The sequence below is a fragment of the Protopterus annectens genome, chromosome 5.part0, assembly GCF_019279795.1.
Source record: "Protopterus annectens isolate FY-2018-M chromosome 5.part0, PAN1.0, whole genome shotgun sequence".
NCBI lineage: Eukaryota > Metazoa > Chordata > Ceratodontiformes > Protopteridae > Protopterus > Protopterus annectens.
This window is the reverse complement of record NC_056735.1, coordinates 1923765565-1923781777: the sequence shown is the minus strand read 5'-3', so window position 1 is coordinate 1923781777 and position 16213 is coordinate 1923765565.

Genomic DNA, 16213 nt, shown 5'->3' with positions numbered 1-16213 from the left:
GGTAGACTTGAAATGACCTCCAGGTTGATAGCCTAGTAACTCCTATGATCCTATGATCATATGATCCTATGAACTATTTAAAAAAGTGGGCTTCCTATATATGGTAGATGAATATCTTTAGAAATAATTACATGTAAATAATCCACATTACTTGCATAAAAATAATGTATAATCCCCAAAACAATAGATGAATTTTGCAAGCGATCCATTAATTCATCCATTTTATTATCAGTATCTCTTCATAAGATGAATATATCATCAAGAAGCCTAATACTTTCAAGCTGTTCCTGTAACTCGAAGTTAAAATACACTGTTTCACCCATTTCCACAGGACTAGATTTGCATATATGTGGCACATGCGGCACCCCATAGCCACACCCTTAGTTTGCTTATAAAACTCTTCCTCAAAATATAGTTGCTGCTCAAAATAATTCCATCAATTGCATTAAAACAATAATTTCAAAAGGAGTTAAAATGCACAACTTACAAGAGTGGAGGGTATAATAGAAAATAAATCTACTACATCAATAGCTAAAACCTCACTTGGTGATCCCACAGTTCATCGGTTATTATTTTTAAAAATTCCCAGGAGTCCTTGACATGTGAGTTTTCACTTCAAAGGAAGGTTTTAACTTTCTGCCAAAATAGACAGCCAAGGGTTTTAGAAAACTGAGCTCCCATAATAATACTAAATAGCAGTTCACAAATATCCTTGTGGATTTTTGGAATTTCAAAAAATCAATGAAATCTTAAGTTATAGTGATGATAAAAAAAGTATATAATTGGGGCAACAAATCATCCAAAAACAAATCACATTTCCTATAAGATATATTAATTTCATCCCATGACACTTGGCAATATTTGTCCAAATCTTGTAGGATGCTGTACATGAAATTAATATACATCATCTCATCCATCAAAACCAGTCCAGTCTACCCCCGGTCAGGTTTCATAACTCTAGTGAACTGTTATTTAATAACATAAACTAATGTCTTTCTGGCTTTCTGTTCTTCTTGCTCAGCATTTTACATAAGCAAAATGATAAGAACACTTAGAAAAAAATATATGAACACAATTATGATCTTGTAAAAAAATACCAACAATGCTCTGTTTCAGCACACTACACAGTACAGGATTTTCAGAAAATTCTACTTGGGTAGGTTAGAGAAAGTAGTCAGGGCTCCCAGGAGTGGTGCTTAGGAATCCTGCATAGACTAAAGGAAATAATTTGGCAGTTAAGGCTTGATGCCACTAGTAATTCACGTATGAATGATATTATATCAATACAGCCTATACTGAAATAATGAGCTGCAAAACTTTGAATCTGCAATTCAATTAACAAATAGGTTATCATGGCATAATAATACTTTGATCTGTTTTATGATGACAATTGTTACATGTTATCCTTACAGATATGGGGAAAAAGAGTGCTTTATATTTATATGTACATATTTTGAACACATTTAATATTATGTATATGCAATGAATCTGTCTTTTTATTATTGATGATACAATTGTTTTTATTTATGATATGAATGCTTTATGTATAACATGTCACATTTTAGGTATATACTTTATTTTTAAAACAAATTTGTTATTGGATATTAGGGATCCATGCAATCTGAAATATTTTGACTTATAGGTATACAAAACAGAATAGTATCTATTTATATTTGTTTTGATGAAGACCTATAATGAGTTAGATGAAAGCATTCAACTACATTACATTTTATTTACTTTTGAGCTGTAAGTGTGTATTTGTACTTTACATTATTATCCCTGATGAACGACTGGTACAGTGGTGCTCTAAATTTCAGTTTGAAAGTTTTAGAAGCCTGACTTTGCCTTAAAAAGCAACTTTGGGGTGGATAAGGTTTTAACCAATATATATAGCCTTGGGGCAGAAATGTCGCACATCCATGGGATGGCAGTTTGGAGAGTCTACCATCTCTTCCTAGGCTGCTATGTATTGTACCTTCCTTAAAATTATACCATAACCTGAGGTACTCTTTGAAATCAATTATTTCTTGATCATTTTTGCATAATTCTTGGTGAGGGTAGAACACTGTTTAACGCTAGGGTAATTCAGACTCATATTCGGATAACTTCATCATGTCTCTCTCCTCATATAGTTCAAAGAGGTATGTCTCAAGTTATTTACACCCCTATGTACAATGACTGTGTCATATATGTACTTTAGTGCAGTGTCTTCACTTTGTTTTTCAATGTTAGCTTTAAAGTAGAATAGTGGAGGTTATTCTGATAGATTTGTAGGTGTTGTGAAAATTGGGTTAGTATGCTTGCCTCTACCATTGACCTGTTTATAGAAGTTTTTGTAGGAGATTAAATAGAGATTTGATTGTTTTAAAGGTAGGTTGTTTTGTTTCCTGGTGTTATATTTTTTTCCAGCCTGGAAAAATGATTATCATTTCTTTTGTCTTGTATAATTTGTCTAATTTGGTTTCATAGTGCAACAAAACTGATAAAAAATATACCAGAAACCATGCCAACCAGGGAAAAATACTGTAAACTTATATTATTAAGTATTTTTCTTTTTTTTCTTTTCTTTTCTTTCTTTTTTTTTTTTTTTTTTGTTTTTATCTGGTGGACTTGGTTCCTGATGTGTTTTTATCAGTTCTTGTTGTTGTACATGTTGTAAGTGTACATTCTGGATCTGTTTGAATGGACATAATGTTTATTTTTTATTTGGTTTTCTACTGTGACCTCTAGGTTTTATCTCTTAGTTTTTGTAGGATATTTATGTTTTTGTCCTCTGTTTGTTTCCTTTAATATGTGAAGGCAAGTAATTTATGGAAAAAGTTTGCTTTGTATTATTAGAAGAGTAGACGTTAAGGTGTTAGTGGCCAACTGTAGGTTTGTGGAGGAAAGAAAGGAGTTGCTCTCTACCTGATTCAACCGGATTCAAAGTTTGTAAACATTTTTAGTATGATTAAGATCTAAAGATTATTTTATTGGTAGTCTCATTTATTTAAATGTTCATCATTTAAAAGGTGATAGGGCAGTTGTCTTTCATAGATGGTGGGAAAAAAGTGAGCAAGAGTTGTGAGACATATCTTATCAGTGATCTTTGCAATTAAGAATACTAGAATTATCAGTACTAGACATAAAATATTATTTGAACTGAAGATGGATCTTGTCGATTTCGAGATGTAAGTCAAGCCCTGCCAACCACTCATATAAATGATAGTGATGTTTATGTAAATTTATACTAAAATCTTCCATAATGATTAAGTGTTTGGATTGAAGGATAGGCTGTTCAATTTTAAGAACAGATGTTTAACTTTTGTTTGTGATAAAGGTTTTGGTTAGTGTGAAGATGTAATAAGAATGTCAGACTTGTGCTTCTGTAAGAGTTTTTCAACCAGCCAATTTGGATCTGTCTTGAAACTGGAATTGACTTGATTATCTAACTAATTATAGTTCAGATTTGTACAGGATCAAGGAGCCTCCTCCATTATTACAGTTTGACATGTTAACAAAATAGTTGTAAGCTAGTAATCATGGATGAAGGGGTGGAGTACGATGTACCATGTCTAATGCATAACTCCACACATGCAGTGATATCAGCTGAGTATTCCTGTAGGAAGACATAAAGTTATTTTATATTTAATTCTTTCTGTATTGATGAAGCTGCATTTAAAGAGTGGCAGAAACTGACAACACAGAAGATTACAGATAATGAAACTCTGTTATTCTAATGTCTTCAGTGTGAGTTAGAACAAAATTTTCTTCAGTGTTGCTTTGCAGCAGAAGAATAAATACAATAAGGGGAAGCCTAATGAGAATCTAGGCTACATATGTGGAAGTACATGTTTTCCTTTTGTAACATTAGAAGTAGGAAAAACGTGAGTGGGAATGAATCTGAAATGTAGAGCATGAACGTGTGGATAAGTTGTTGATTTTTATGTTAGTTTCAGTTGACAACTGTGTAATGCCCATGCACTGGTCCAGCAATCAAGGAGCCTCAATCCTCACCACTAATACCAATGAGGGGCATCCACAATGGGAAGGATAACAAATACACACACAGTAAAGTGCAATTTCCCTTAAGAGCACACAGAGATCACAGTCAGTCTGGGGCTGGTTTCTCTCTTTCTCTCCAGATCCCCAATAAGACTCCCCACTGGCATATCTCTAGGGTGCAGATCTCAGCCTAGTGGTCAAGCTAAAACCTCATTCTCTGTCCAACCAGTGCTTTGTGTCCCTGCCCAAGTAGATGACACACACATACTTTAAGATATGAGTTATATACAAACACATAGACACTCCTGGTGGAAGGCTGGCACAGGTTATCCAGCTATGCCCCTTCATGCCAGGTTAAAAATATTTCATAATAAATAAAAAACACAAGACAATACTTCTTACTACACAGTGCTAGTCAAAATTCAGAGATCACAGGAAAATACTTAAAATAATACAGTAGAATAGGTCTGACATTAATACATAAAACAACTAGCCTAATCTTCCTATTTCCTAGCTATATCTAAGAGCAAACACAGTTCTAAAATAAACTTAGATATAGAACAAAGCAGTGCTGGTAATGTTGGATGTTCTTAAGACAAACACAAAATGCTCTGAGTCTCTCTGTTCTAAAATTGATAGCACAGTACTACTGATTCATTTCAGATTATATCATTTTGTTCTCTGGTTCCCAGGCTAACAGAAACTCAGAGTTTAGCAGCCCATTTGATCTTGCACCTGGTCAGGAAGCTAAAGCAATAAAAGCCATTATACATGCAAATTCTAGCAATTAACTCTGGTCTCAAAACAATAGTAAGAATTCCTTCATCCAGACATCTTGGCTCCGTGTTTTGAGATCAAACAATTATACAATGCTTGACTTCTCAACTTTCTTACAGGAAAGTGCAATGTGGATACATTTTTGAAGTTCAACATTTAACAAAGGAACAAGCATGTGGCTTACATTAATATCTACAAATGACAGAATTATCTACAAAATCTATTTAGCTATGCTGGCAGCCTTCACATATCTTCACAAACTGTTTGGAACATTGCTGCTGTTTGCCATCAACAGTGCTATTGTGTTGCAATATATTTTAACTTGGGATTATTTATGCATTAGCATCTTTGTGTGATATTGTGTTAAATGATATTTGAATTTGGGTTTATTTATGCAGTAGTATCTTTGGGTGATAATGTGTTGCAAGATATCTGGACTTGGGATTATTTATGCAGTAGTATCTTTGGGTGATATTGTGTTACAAGATATTTGAACTTCGGATTATTTATACAGTAGTATCTTTCTGAGAATGAGGAGTATTTACATGCTTTACTGCAAATGCAACTGTTGTTTAATAGCAGAAGTTGTCATAATTTATTTTGTTTAGAATATAGTTCATTGATTTTTGTGATTTGCTTTGATTTCCTCTTTTTGTTTGTTTGGTAAAGGTCTTGAGAGGAATTAGGTTATGGGTTTATAGTGAGTGATGTTATACTAATAATGTACACGTGGATGAGAGATGAAAATATACTAATTTGGAGAAACTCCATGTTTTATAAAGTATATCTGTGGATATTGGAAAAGGAAAAGGATGGTGAATAAATGTATGTATATATTGTTAGTCTGGGCAAGTATTGCATGAGAAGATCAGTTAAAGGAGGAGGAATGCAACCTTTATACATAGAATGTTGATGTCTGTGGTTATAAAGACTTTTGATGTATGAGGCATGTTTCTGTGAGACTTAATTAACAATAAGGAAAAAAAAAATCTTCACATTTGTGTATTTAAACATAATTTTGTATAATTTGGGTTCACTTTCAATTGTAAATAATGTAAAGTTGAGTTTAGAATTTAGAAAGGTATTTCATTCTAGAACAGAGAGAAAGATTGATGTGATAATTGATAGATTTGTTTCAGACTGTTATATTATTATGTTAGAGAGGAATTGTAATATTACTATGCTACAGAGGATACAAAGAATACAGTACATAAGAGCATTCATACCAAATCCAAAAATTGCTCTTCCCTGCCTCAAAATACTGCAGAGTAAAAAAAATGTCCAAAAACTCCAATTAGGAATTATTCCATCAATATCTTTAAGACATTCCTTTTCCTATAAAAAAACTATCCTAAACAAAGTGAGCTTCTTCATACACATCACAGATAACAGAACACATCCTTGCACCCTCTCTGCTTTCATAAACACCTTACGTATACAGCTATTAGCATCCATCTTGTTTTTAATCACTATGTACAAACTTTTTAAATGCTTCCGCTTTCTCATATCTCCTGACAGAAAATAAGACCAGCTGCTATGGTACATCACTATCCATTTATTATAACAACCAACAAAAGAACATTCCAAAAGTTAGCAAAAGCATTTTGAATTTCTTTCCAAAAGAATGTGTTATAGTCCAGATTTGTCTATATTTACAACTTCTTCCCTCAAATTCCATCCATGTAATTCTGCACAATATACATTTTATACCTACCAGCACAGCTCGTCCTATACCTACATGAATATTCCTCAAATTTATATTTGTGTATTCATTTGTAGTACATCCTGTAACTGATGAACCTGCAAATATGTAAATAACTGCTACATTCTAACTTGGTTTTCGCATGCATGCTAAAATGTTTACAGTTCCCACAGAGTCTTATTTTGTTAGGAATAGTTAATCTGATGGACTTTCTAACATATCTAATTCTAATCCAGATAATATCAAGTTAGTGCCGCTAAATGCAAAGAGACTAAACAACATTTATGAACTTGAAACCTTCCTAAAACTCAAATACATTGACATTTTTGCAAACAAAACAGGAAAACTGTATCCAATGCCAAAACTGTAGTGCTATAAATAATCCACCAAAAAGAACTAGAAAATAATTTATTATTAAGAGCTTTCATCTCGGATGATCCAGAGACTTCTTCAGAATAAAACACCATAACAATCCAGCTTTTTTATATATAAAACTAATTACTGCGCAAATGAGCAAATCAACTTCTTAATTACACCAATTAAATTAGTTTAGCTCTTAAAATCTCAAATAAAACACAAGAACAAATAATACTAAAACATTCATATCTAATCTGTGCCCTCTGTTTTAAAACTAGGGCAATCGACAGAGTATCATTTAAACCAGGTTCAGTAAAAGAATTAAGTAAAAATTGCCACTTCAGCTCACAAATTTCAATATTAACCTCCCACCATCCACCCCTTGGTGATTTATGAATGACTTCCAAGATAGCAAATAAAAATCTTTTAAAATTAATACATGTTTTAGAATGTCTAAACAAAGCATTTGTTTTATCTTTCTGTGCTATAGCATAGGCATGTTCATATACATATGTCTTTTGGTTTTGCCAACATAGAAATATGTGCAGGTCTGACAAACAGCAAGATAAACTAAACCTTTTGTAGCACAATTCACTGGTTTCAATATAACAGGAAAATGTATTTTAGGTAAACAAATTATTTTCTCCTCCATAATATACTTACAATAAGAACAACATCCGCACTTTGTTGTACCCTTGTCTAAAGGGTTTGAAATTAAAACATTATGTTCAAACATGTATTTCAAATGTCTTCCCATTCGAAAGATGAATCTGGGTTCATCACCCAAAATTCTTATAATGTCAGTATTACTGTTAAAAATACCCCAGTATTCAGTCTTCAGAAATAATTCCCTGCAAAACAGAATATTCTAGAAATAATGGAACCTTCCTGTGGGCTATCATTACCTCATTGTAAGAAGCCTCAATATACTTGTTTGTATCATAAATTGGTAAGAGCAATGCGGATGTGCTCAAACTGGAATTTTTTTAAAAAGTAATCTTGTTTATTAATAAACTATTCTTGGAAAGGGGATATCCCAAGGATCTTATTTTTAAAGTCAGCATGGAGGTGGTTCAAGCATGGGGTTGGAAATTCAAACCCCTTTTAGGTGAAGGTTATATGAATGAAAATAAAGGAATGAACCAACAAACGGAAGAATTTAGGAATAGTATGATAGTTCCCTTTGGGGATGGATCTAGAGAAGTTAAAGAAATTATGAAAAAATACTGGGGTATTTTTAACAGTAATACTGACATTATAAGAATTTTGGGTGATGAACCCAGATTTGTCTTTTGAATAGGAAGAAATTTGAAATACATGTTTGAACATAATGTTTTAATTTAAACCCTTTAGACAAGGGTATAACAAAGTGTGGATGTTGTTCTTATGGTAAGTATATTATGGAGGAGAAAATAATTTGTTTACCTAAAAGACATTTTCCTGTTATGTTGAAACCAGGGAATTGTGCTACAAAAGGTTTAGTTTATCTTGTTGCTTGTCAGACCTGTACATATTTCTATGTTGGCAAAACCGAAAGACAGTTAGGAAGACATATATATGAACATGTCTATGTTATATCACAGAAAAATGAAATAAATGGTTTGTTTAGACATTCTAAAACATGTATTAATTTTAAAAGGTTTTTGTTTGGTATCTTGGAAGTCATTCATAAATCACCAAGGGGTGGATGGTGGGAGGTTAATATTGAAATGTGTGAGCTGAAGTGACAATTTTTACTTAATTCTTTTACTGAATGTTGTTTAAATGATACTCTGTTGATTGCCCCAGTTTTAAAACAGAGGGCACAGATTAGATATGAATGTTTTAGTATTATTTGTTCTTGTGTTTTATTTGAGATTTAAAGAGCTAAACTAATTTAATTGGTGCAATTAAGAAGCTGATTTGCTCATTTGCACAGTAATTAGTTTTATATATAAAAAAAGCTGGATTGTTATTTTCTTTATTCTGAAGAAGTCTCAGGACCATCCAAGACGAAAGCGCTTAATAATAAATTATTTTCTAGTACTTTTTGGTGGATTATTTATAGCACTACAGTTCTGGCTTTGAATACAGTTTTCCTGTTTTGTTTGCAAGTGTTTGTGTCCAGGCTAACTTCATCCACCTTGTTTCTGTACACACTGGCATTTTTGTAAACAAGGTCACCTGATTACATTGCAGTGGTAGCACTCTGTCTATTCAAGGGTACAGTAGATATACATTTATATCTGCCTGCTGCTGCAAGAAACTATTTTCATTTATTTGTTAACCCCTTTCTGTGTTGGAGGGAAACCTAGCTTATCAGGGGGAGTGGCAAGCATTACGTATCCTATCTACCACAAGAGGAGTGGTTTCTGGCCCAGAAATTGTAGTTTATTGGTTGTTTGGGCAGTTTTTCCCATCTCTCTCAACTTTCTGGTGTAAAAGTCTGTGTTTGTGCTTGTTTCCCACCTTTCCTGTAACTAGTCTAGTCCAGATACAGATCTGCTGTATCCAGAGCTGTTTGTAAGCTCCTGAGCAGTGCCAAAGTCTGCTCTTCAATTTGTTTCTTAGATCTACTAGTTCTCTCCTCTCCTGCACTTACACTAGCTTATTAATCTAGCACTGTACTAGAGTTTTTGTAGCAATTACTGTAGCACACAAAAGTGCTACCAGCACAAAACATTTTACAAGGAAACAGATCCAGTACTTATTATCAATGCCCACCCTCCAGGCATGTCTAAAGGTCAGTTCCCTGTGCTTTCTCCTATTAACCTGGTGAACTTGGGCATCCTGAGGCAATGTAGCAACTGCCTCATGTACATCAACAACCCTCTCCTCTTACTTCCCAACACTCAGACTTGTGAGAGATGTACTTATATATCCAAACTGGAAGCCATGCACTCTCCAGCCAAGATTGGAATAGCTGGTAAAGAGGAGAAGGTCAACACTTCCACCACACTACATGGAATGCATAGCCCTCCAGAACACACACCAGCACTGCCTTCACATAAAACACAAACCACATACCCACTTTCATGAAGGCTCTCAATAAAAATCTACCCAAGCAGAAGAGACCTCCAAGGCAGAAATGCACTCGACCACCACAACTCAACACTAATCACGAGACACATAACTCTGCTTAACATTGTGCCACTCAACCAAAGCCCCTAAGGCAAAACAGCATGCCCAACACACTAGTCATAAATGACTCAATAGTGAGGCACACTGATTTCCCACTCAGTAGGTTGAATAAGGAGAAAGTAACAGTCAAGCTGTCAGGTGCCAGGATCCATCACATAAAGCACACACGCAGGTCCCTCAACAGGTACAAATATGACTCTGTCATTGTACATGTGGGTGTGAATGATCTGAGATGTACCTCCCTGGACTACATGAAAAGAGACATGGAAGTGCTCTTGGATTATGTTGCCCAGGTGGGTATGACCCTAGCCCTGAGCAGCATCCTATCATCACCCAGAATGATACCACAGTGCAAGCAGAAAATGATTGAGTTCAACAATTGGCTAAGTTTCTGGTGTCATTCTAAGGGGATCCAGTATCTGTCTGCCTGGAATGACATGATTGACAGACCTCAATGCTTTGCCAGAGATGGCCTGCATATGTCACTCCTGGGCATCCAGATACTGGCCAAGGTGCTTGCCACCCCTATAGTGCCTTTGTAGGTGCTGTTCTAAAGACTAAATTACCACTGTAACAGCTACAAACAAATGCAATCTGAGGGTCATACGGCTCAACAGTAGAAGTCTAAATCTCAAAACACACTTGCTTGAAGCACTCCTTAAAATGGAAAACATCGACATTTGTGCTGTAACAGAGACCTGGTTCAAGGCAGCAGATAGCACCCCTGCACTACCAGGCTACGACTCATTCCACACATTTCACCCCCAGAACTTGAACCAAAGCTGCAAAGGCAGTGGTGTTTCCATATTCATAAAGGATGTGCACACCTCCAGACTGGTAGCCCAACATAATGCATCAGAGGTACTTCAGGTGCAGCTAACATTGGGTAAGACAGTGATTCAGGTCATAGCCTGCTATAGGTCCCAAACCATGTTACAAGACTCACACTCCACATTCCTAAGTACCCTGGAGAATATTAGGGTCCAACCAACAGTTTCTTACTAGGCAACTTCAACTACCCCTCCATTAACTGGTAAAACTACTTATGTACCAATACACTTGCCCAAATGTTTCCTGGATTTCATTAATTCCAATGCCCTGGATCAGCTCGTTCTTACCCCCACTAGAGATAGCAACATCCTTGACCTGGTCATTACTAACATGGGCAACCATTGCTCTACACAAATAGTCAGATCCTCCCTGGTTAGATCCGACCACAAACTAATCACCTTGGAACCCCCCCCCCCCCACAAAGTTAAACACCATGAAAAACTTCCCCAAAGCTAACTTTGGGCTCCTAAGGACAAAGGTGGCTAACTTCACAGCACCCATGCAAATGGAGAATAGTTGTATGACCACTGAATCATACACCAATCCACTGTATGAACATGTACACAAATGCATGGATCTCACCATACCCAATAGAACCAAGATGATCTCTTGCAAAAAAAGGAAGCCAATCTGGTGGTCCCCTGCCACAAGCAAACTCTACAACAGAAGGAGGAAACTGATGCAAAGGTGAAGTCCCAAGATTGGAAAAACTCATCAAATCATCTAAAGCTAGCTACAAAAATAGAATTGCAGCAGATAGTAAAGACAATTACAAGGCCTCCTATAGTTATGTAAAGAATCTCCACAGAAATACCCAGATTTGCTCTGAGCTACTGCAGAATGGTACTTCCTATACTGAGCCAACAGATATTCCTAGTATACTGGCTGACAGATTTCAGTGCCAACTTTACCCCCCCCCCCACAAAGGACCAATCACAATACCAGTAGATTGCCAGGCATCCAGCATTACTGCTGCACAGGTTAAAACAGCACTATCCAAGGCCAAGAATACAGCTTCTATTAGACATGGCAATATCCCTGGTTGTATTCTGCTTGAACTACAGAGTGGACTGGCACCTCAACTGTGTGCCCTATTCAATCACAGCCTCACCTCAAGCTTTGTCCCTACCAAATGGCATACTGCTACAGTCATCCATCTAAACAAAGGAGGACCGACTACAGACCCTGGAGACTATCGCCCCATTAGCCTGATGAGCCTGATATGCAAAGCATCATGGACCTAATAAACAAGGATATAGGAAATCACCAAACTATGGATCCCACACAGTTTGCTTTTGTGAAGGTAGATCATGCCTGCTCAACTTGGTCGACTTCTTAGAGTCAGTCACCAGAGTTGTGGATGAGGGCAAGGTGGTTCATACAGCCTACTTTGATCTGGCCAAGGCTTTTGATACCATTCCGCAGTGGCGGCTGGTGACTTTAAATTAAATGGGGGGCTGCAGGAGACAGGTGAATGGGTGGGGCCAATGGAAATGGGTGTGACCAACTAGAAAGGGGTGGGGCTATGCTCAAAACTACAAGAACTGGAACTTTAATTAAATACACTGCCCTGGGTTCCAAACCATCATTATGAGAGTCCAATCAAGACAAAATGAAGTGTAGAAGAAAAAATATTTCAATACATTGGGTACATGACAACTTACTTAATATCTAGATGGAAACACAAAGGTTGTGAGGCATGAAAAAATAAATTACTTTTTAAATACATTACTGGAATGCCAGTCAAAATCAAGTATAAAAAAAAACAAGCATCCCTCAACTCAAGCCACTTTTCCTTGCACTGCAGTTCTAATTATAATTTATATTCAGCTTTATAAAATGAGCAAGTAACATGCTGAAAGTAGCAATCTCTGTGATACCCCTACTTTTAAAAATGTTTCTTATCCAAAAAAGACCTGCTGCCTGACAACAACGATCTACTTTTTCATGGGGAAGACATGATCAAAGTAAAAAATGAACAGCAAACAAGAAACAAGCTCAAGATAAATTGCTTAAAGGATTACTGCACAAGTTATGGACCACACATGACAGACTGGCATTCTATTTAGTTTACGGGTAAAGCTTGCAAAGATGACTGCAAATCTCCAACAAATGTAATGAGCTCCTGAAAATACTGTAATCCTGTTCTTTATTACAAATATTGTCATATGCCTTTCATTACCTAAGGCTTATACGTTATCTAGGTATGTAAATATTCTCTGCATGGCAACAATGAAAAGGCTTTTAATGTTGCTAATTCTTTAACATTGTGCTTATTAAAGCTTACTTGCATCTTAAAATCTCCGGCAAGCTTACCTGATGGTCATTAAAGCATTGCTACTTAAACACAGAGCAACAGGGCACTGTGACAGCATGCATTTTCTGAATAATAAGAAGCACAAATCAGCAGTATAGAAATATGACAGAATACCAGAACATTCTGCAAAATCAAGGACAGATGAAAAGCCATGGTCTTACTTGTGGTCTACCTTGGATGGGGGAATACTCTGCACACTTAACTGCATAACTGCTCCTTGCCTTGCTTGGACACATCCAGATCCACTACAATAGGGAATGGGGGTGCAACAAGTATGTCACAATTTGAAATGTCTCTGGCTGACGGTGATGGCTCTGACACTCATACCTCTCAAATTCGGAGCAAGAAATCTGGATAAAGCCATACATAGAAGTGAGCCACAGGCCCAAAAATAAGGACAATTTTTAAATATTGCTCTTATAAACTTAGAAAGATAATAGAATAGTAGGTCTTGCATTAGTATGAATTTTCTGAAGGGTATGAAATCTGAGACTCAAACGTCTGCCATTATTTTCTAACTTCAATCTTTAATGATTTGTCACTAATGTGCCAGAAAACCACAATTTTGTGTAAAAGAGACCAAAAATGTGATGCAAAAATATAAAATTGACACACAATACAGCTGGGATCCTGTCAAAGAAGGGACACCTTTTTAATATTAGTACTGTTAACTTGAGCAGCTGACAAAATAAAGCATCTACATGCATTTCTGAAATAAAAGCAAACTATAACTCTGATCATTACAGTTATTTACAATTGTAAACCCTCCACATTTTCTTCCAAAATTACCATTTTGCGGATGGATTATTAGGGGGAGAGCAACATTTTGAGCCAAAATTGTGGACGGTTGAGAGGTTTGGATATTCCTAATTCTATAAAGCAATTTATTTGCATATACCTCTCAACTTCTTAATGCAGAAAATCTGGACAAGGCCAAATATATTGGGGGAACATACAAACAGTACTACAAATTGCTCTTGTATAAACTTAAGACAGTTGATAGAATAACAGGTCTTGCTTTAGCATGGATTTTTCTGAAGGTTATGACATCTGAAACTCAATGTCTGTCCTTATTTAATGACTTCATTCCTAAATGACTTGCCAGAAAACCACAAATTTTATGAGAACAAACCAAAATAAGAAGCAAAAATCTATTCATTCTGCAAAAATCTGGACAATTGAGAGGTATAGTTCAGCCAGAGCTGTGTGAGTTTGCTGCCCTTCCCCCTCACAAACTCATGGTCGAATGGAGCCTCCCCCTGCAGCCATTCCAATGTCCCATTCCTTGGTTATTTCACCCTATTTACCATAAACACTATAATGTACACAATGCTTTACTTCTGCGTTGATTTGATTTCATTTGAAAGTTTTATTTTGCATTTTACAACACAAACCCTAATAGATATCTGCTAAACAAAGCAATGCAGTCTCACAATGAAAATAGACTTAGCATTAACACTTTTCTGATCTTGAAACTTACATTCATTGAAACAGCATTGAAACCCACATTCAAAGAAAATACATTTTGCCAGTGGCAGATAAAGATTAACTTTGGGCTGTTTTCAAATCATAGCCCCCTTGAACACGAAACATATACATGCTCTTTGATACATGTTCCTGACCTTGACCAACACAGTACAGTTGTTAGACGGCATTTTAAATGTATTATTTTGAACATTTTTCCAGTAAACAATGAAACAAACTGCATGCACCAATAATGACAAAACTGGCCAATTCAGAACATTTCCATCATACAATTCTACTCAGACTTCTACAGTCCATCAGTATCAGTAAATATGCACAATCTCTGCAGAAGTAATAGCCATCTAAATAATTCCACATTAAATACATCTGTAACTAATGAAGAGGTTGCTGCTAGCAAACAACTTTATATGTCATTGTTTCATCTACAAATAAAGTGCCTGTTGCCCTTGAGGAATAAATTGCCTATGTTGCATTAAAAAATGATAAGCTAGTAATATCACAATAGGGAATGGATGGTAAACTGATAACAGTGTTATGTTACACAATACATTGAAAATGAAGACAAATACAGTTCTTTCTCTCTTTCAGTGGTTTTTATTATCTACAGTACACATGTGCAGGAGCCTCATGGGAAGTACCAGGGAGACTCCCAGAACAAAGGAATAAACAAGCTTATATACTGGTGATATTGCTGACAGTACGAAAATATAAAACGGAACCAATTAGATCATTATACAAGGCAATTAACCAATCAAAGGTTTACCCGTAAACATAAGACAATTCATGTCATTATATCTCTGGGCAAAGAAAGAAAATTGGATGTACATCCATAAAAGTCACATTTCCTGCTTTCAGACAGACTCTTGTTTTTCAGTATTTTCTCGTTGCTCAGAGTTCATTTAAAGTTCACAGTACACAGTACATTTTAATACATACAAACTGTCACATACTCAATTTCCTCAAACACATGCTTTGGCTGTTCATATTCTACAACAGGTTCATAGTTACTAGGTATCTTTGCCAAAAAGGACTGCATCATCCATCCCCTTTACAAGGCAGTACAGTATCAGCAATGCATCTACCTACTGTGTACACCATTCTGCATCAAAAGCAAGTACACTACCTGTTGTGCTATTAACATGGCAAGCAGACTCAGCATAAACAGCACTGAACTGTTGTTCCCCTGCAGCTCTCAGCTCCTTGTAAAATCTACTTTACACTCAGCTGTATCTCTGAACTTTGCAGCACAAGAAATCTGGAAAAAGCCAAAATGTATTGGGATAAGGGGAGAAAAGCCCAAAAACCAGGGACACATTTTAAACATTGCTTGTATAATGTTGGAAAGTTGCTAGAACAAAATGCTGTGTTACCACCATACATTTCACTGTCAAGTCTTGAACCCAAGGGACCCTGTGCAAAACAGTCAGAGCAACATACCACAATACCAAAATAGCTGTTTAGTGAAAAAGAGGAAGACTGAAATTAAATGGCTACCATTTAGTGAATCCAGTTCTCACCATAGCTCTCAACCTCATAGCAAAAAACACGTGGACAAAGCCAGTAATGGGGGGATACAGCCCCCAAACATATTCAGTGAATTCAGTTCTCACCATAGCTCTCAACCTTAGCACAAAAAACCT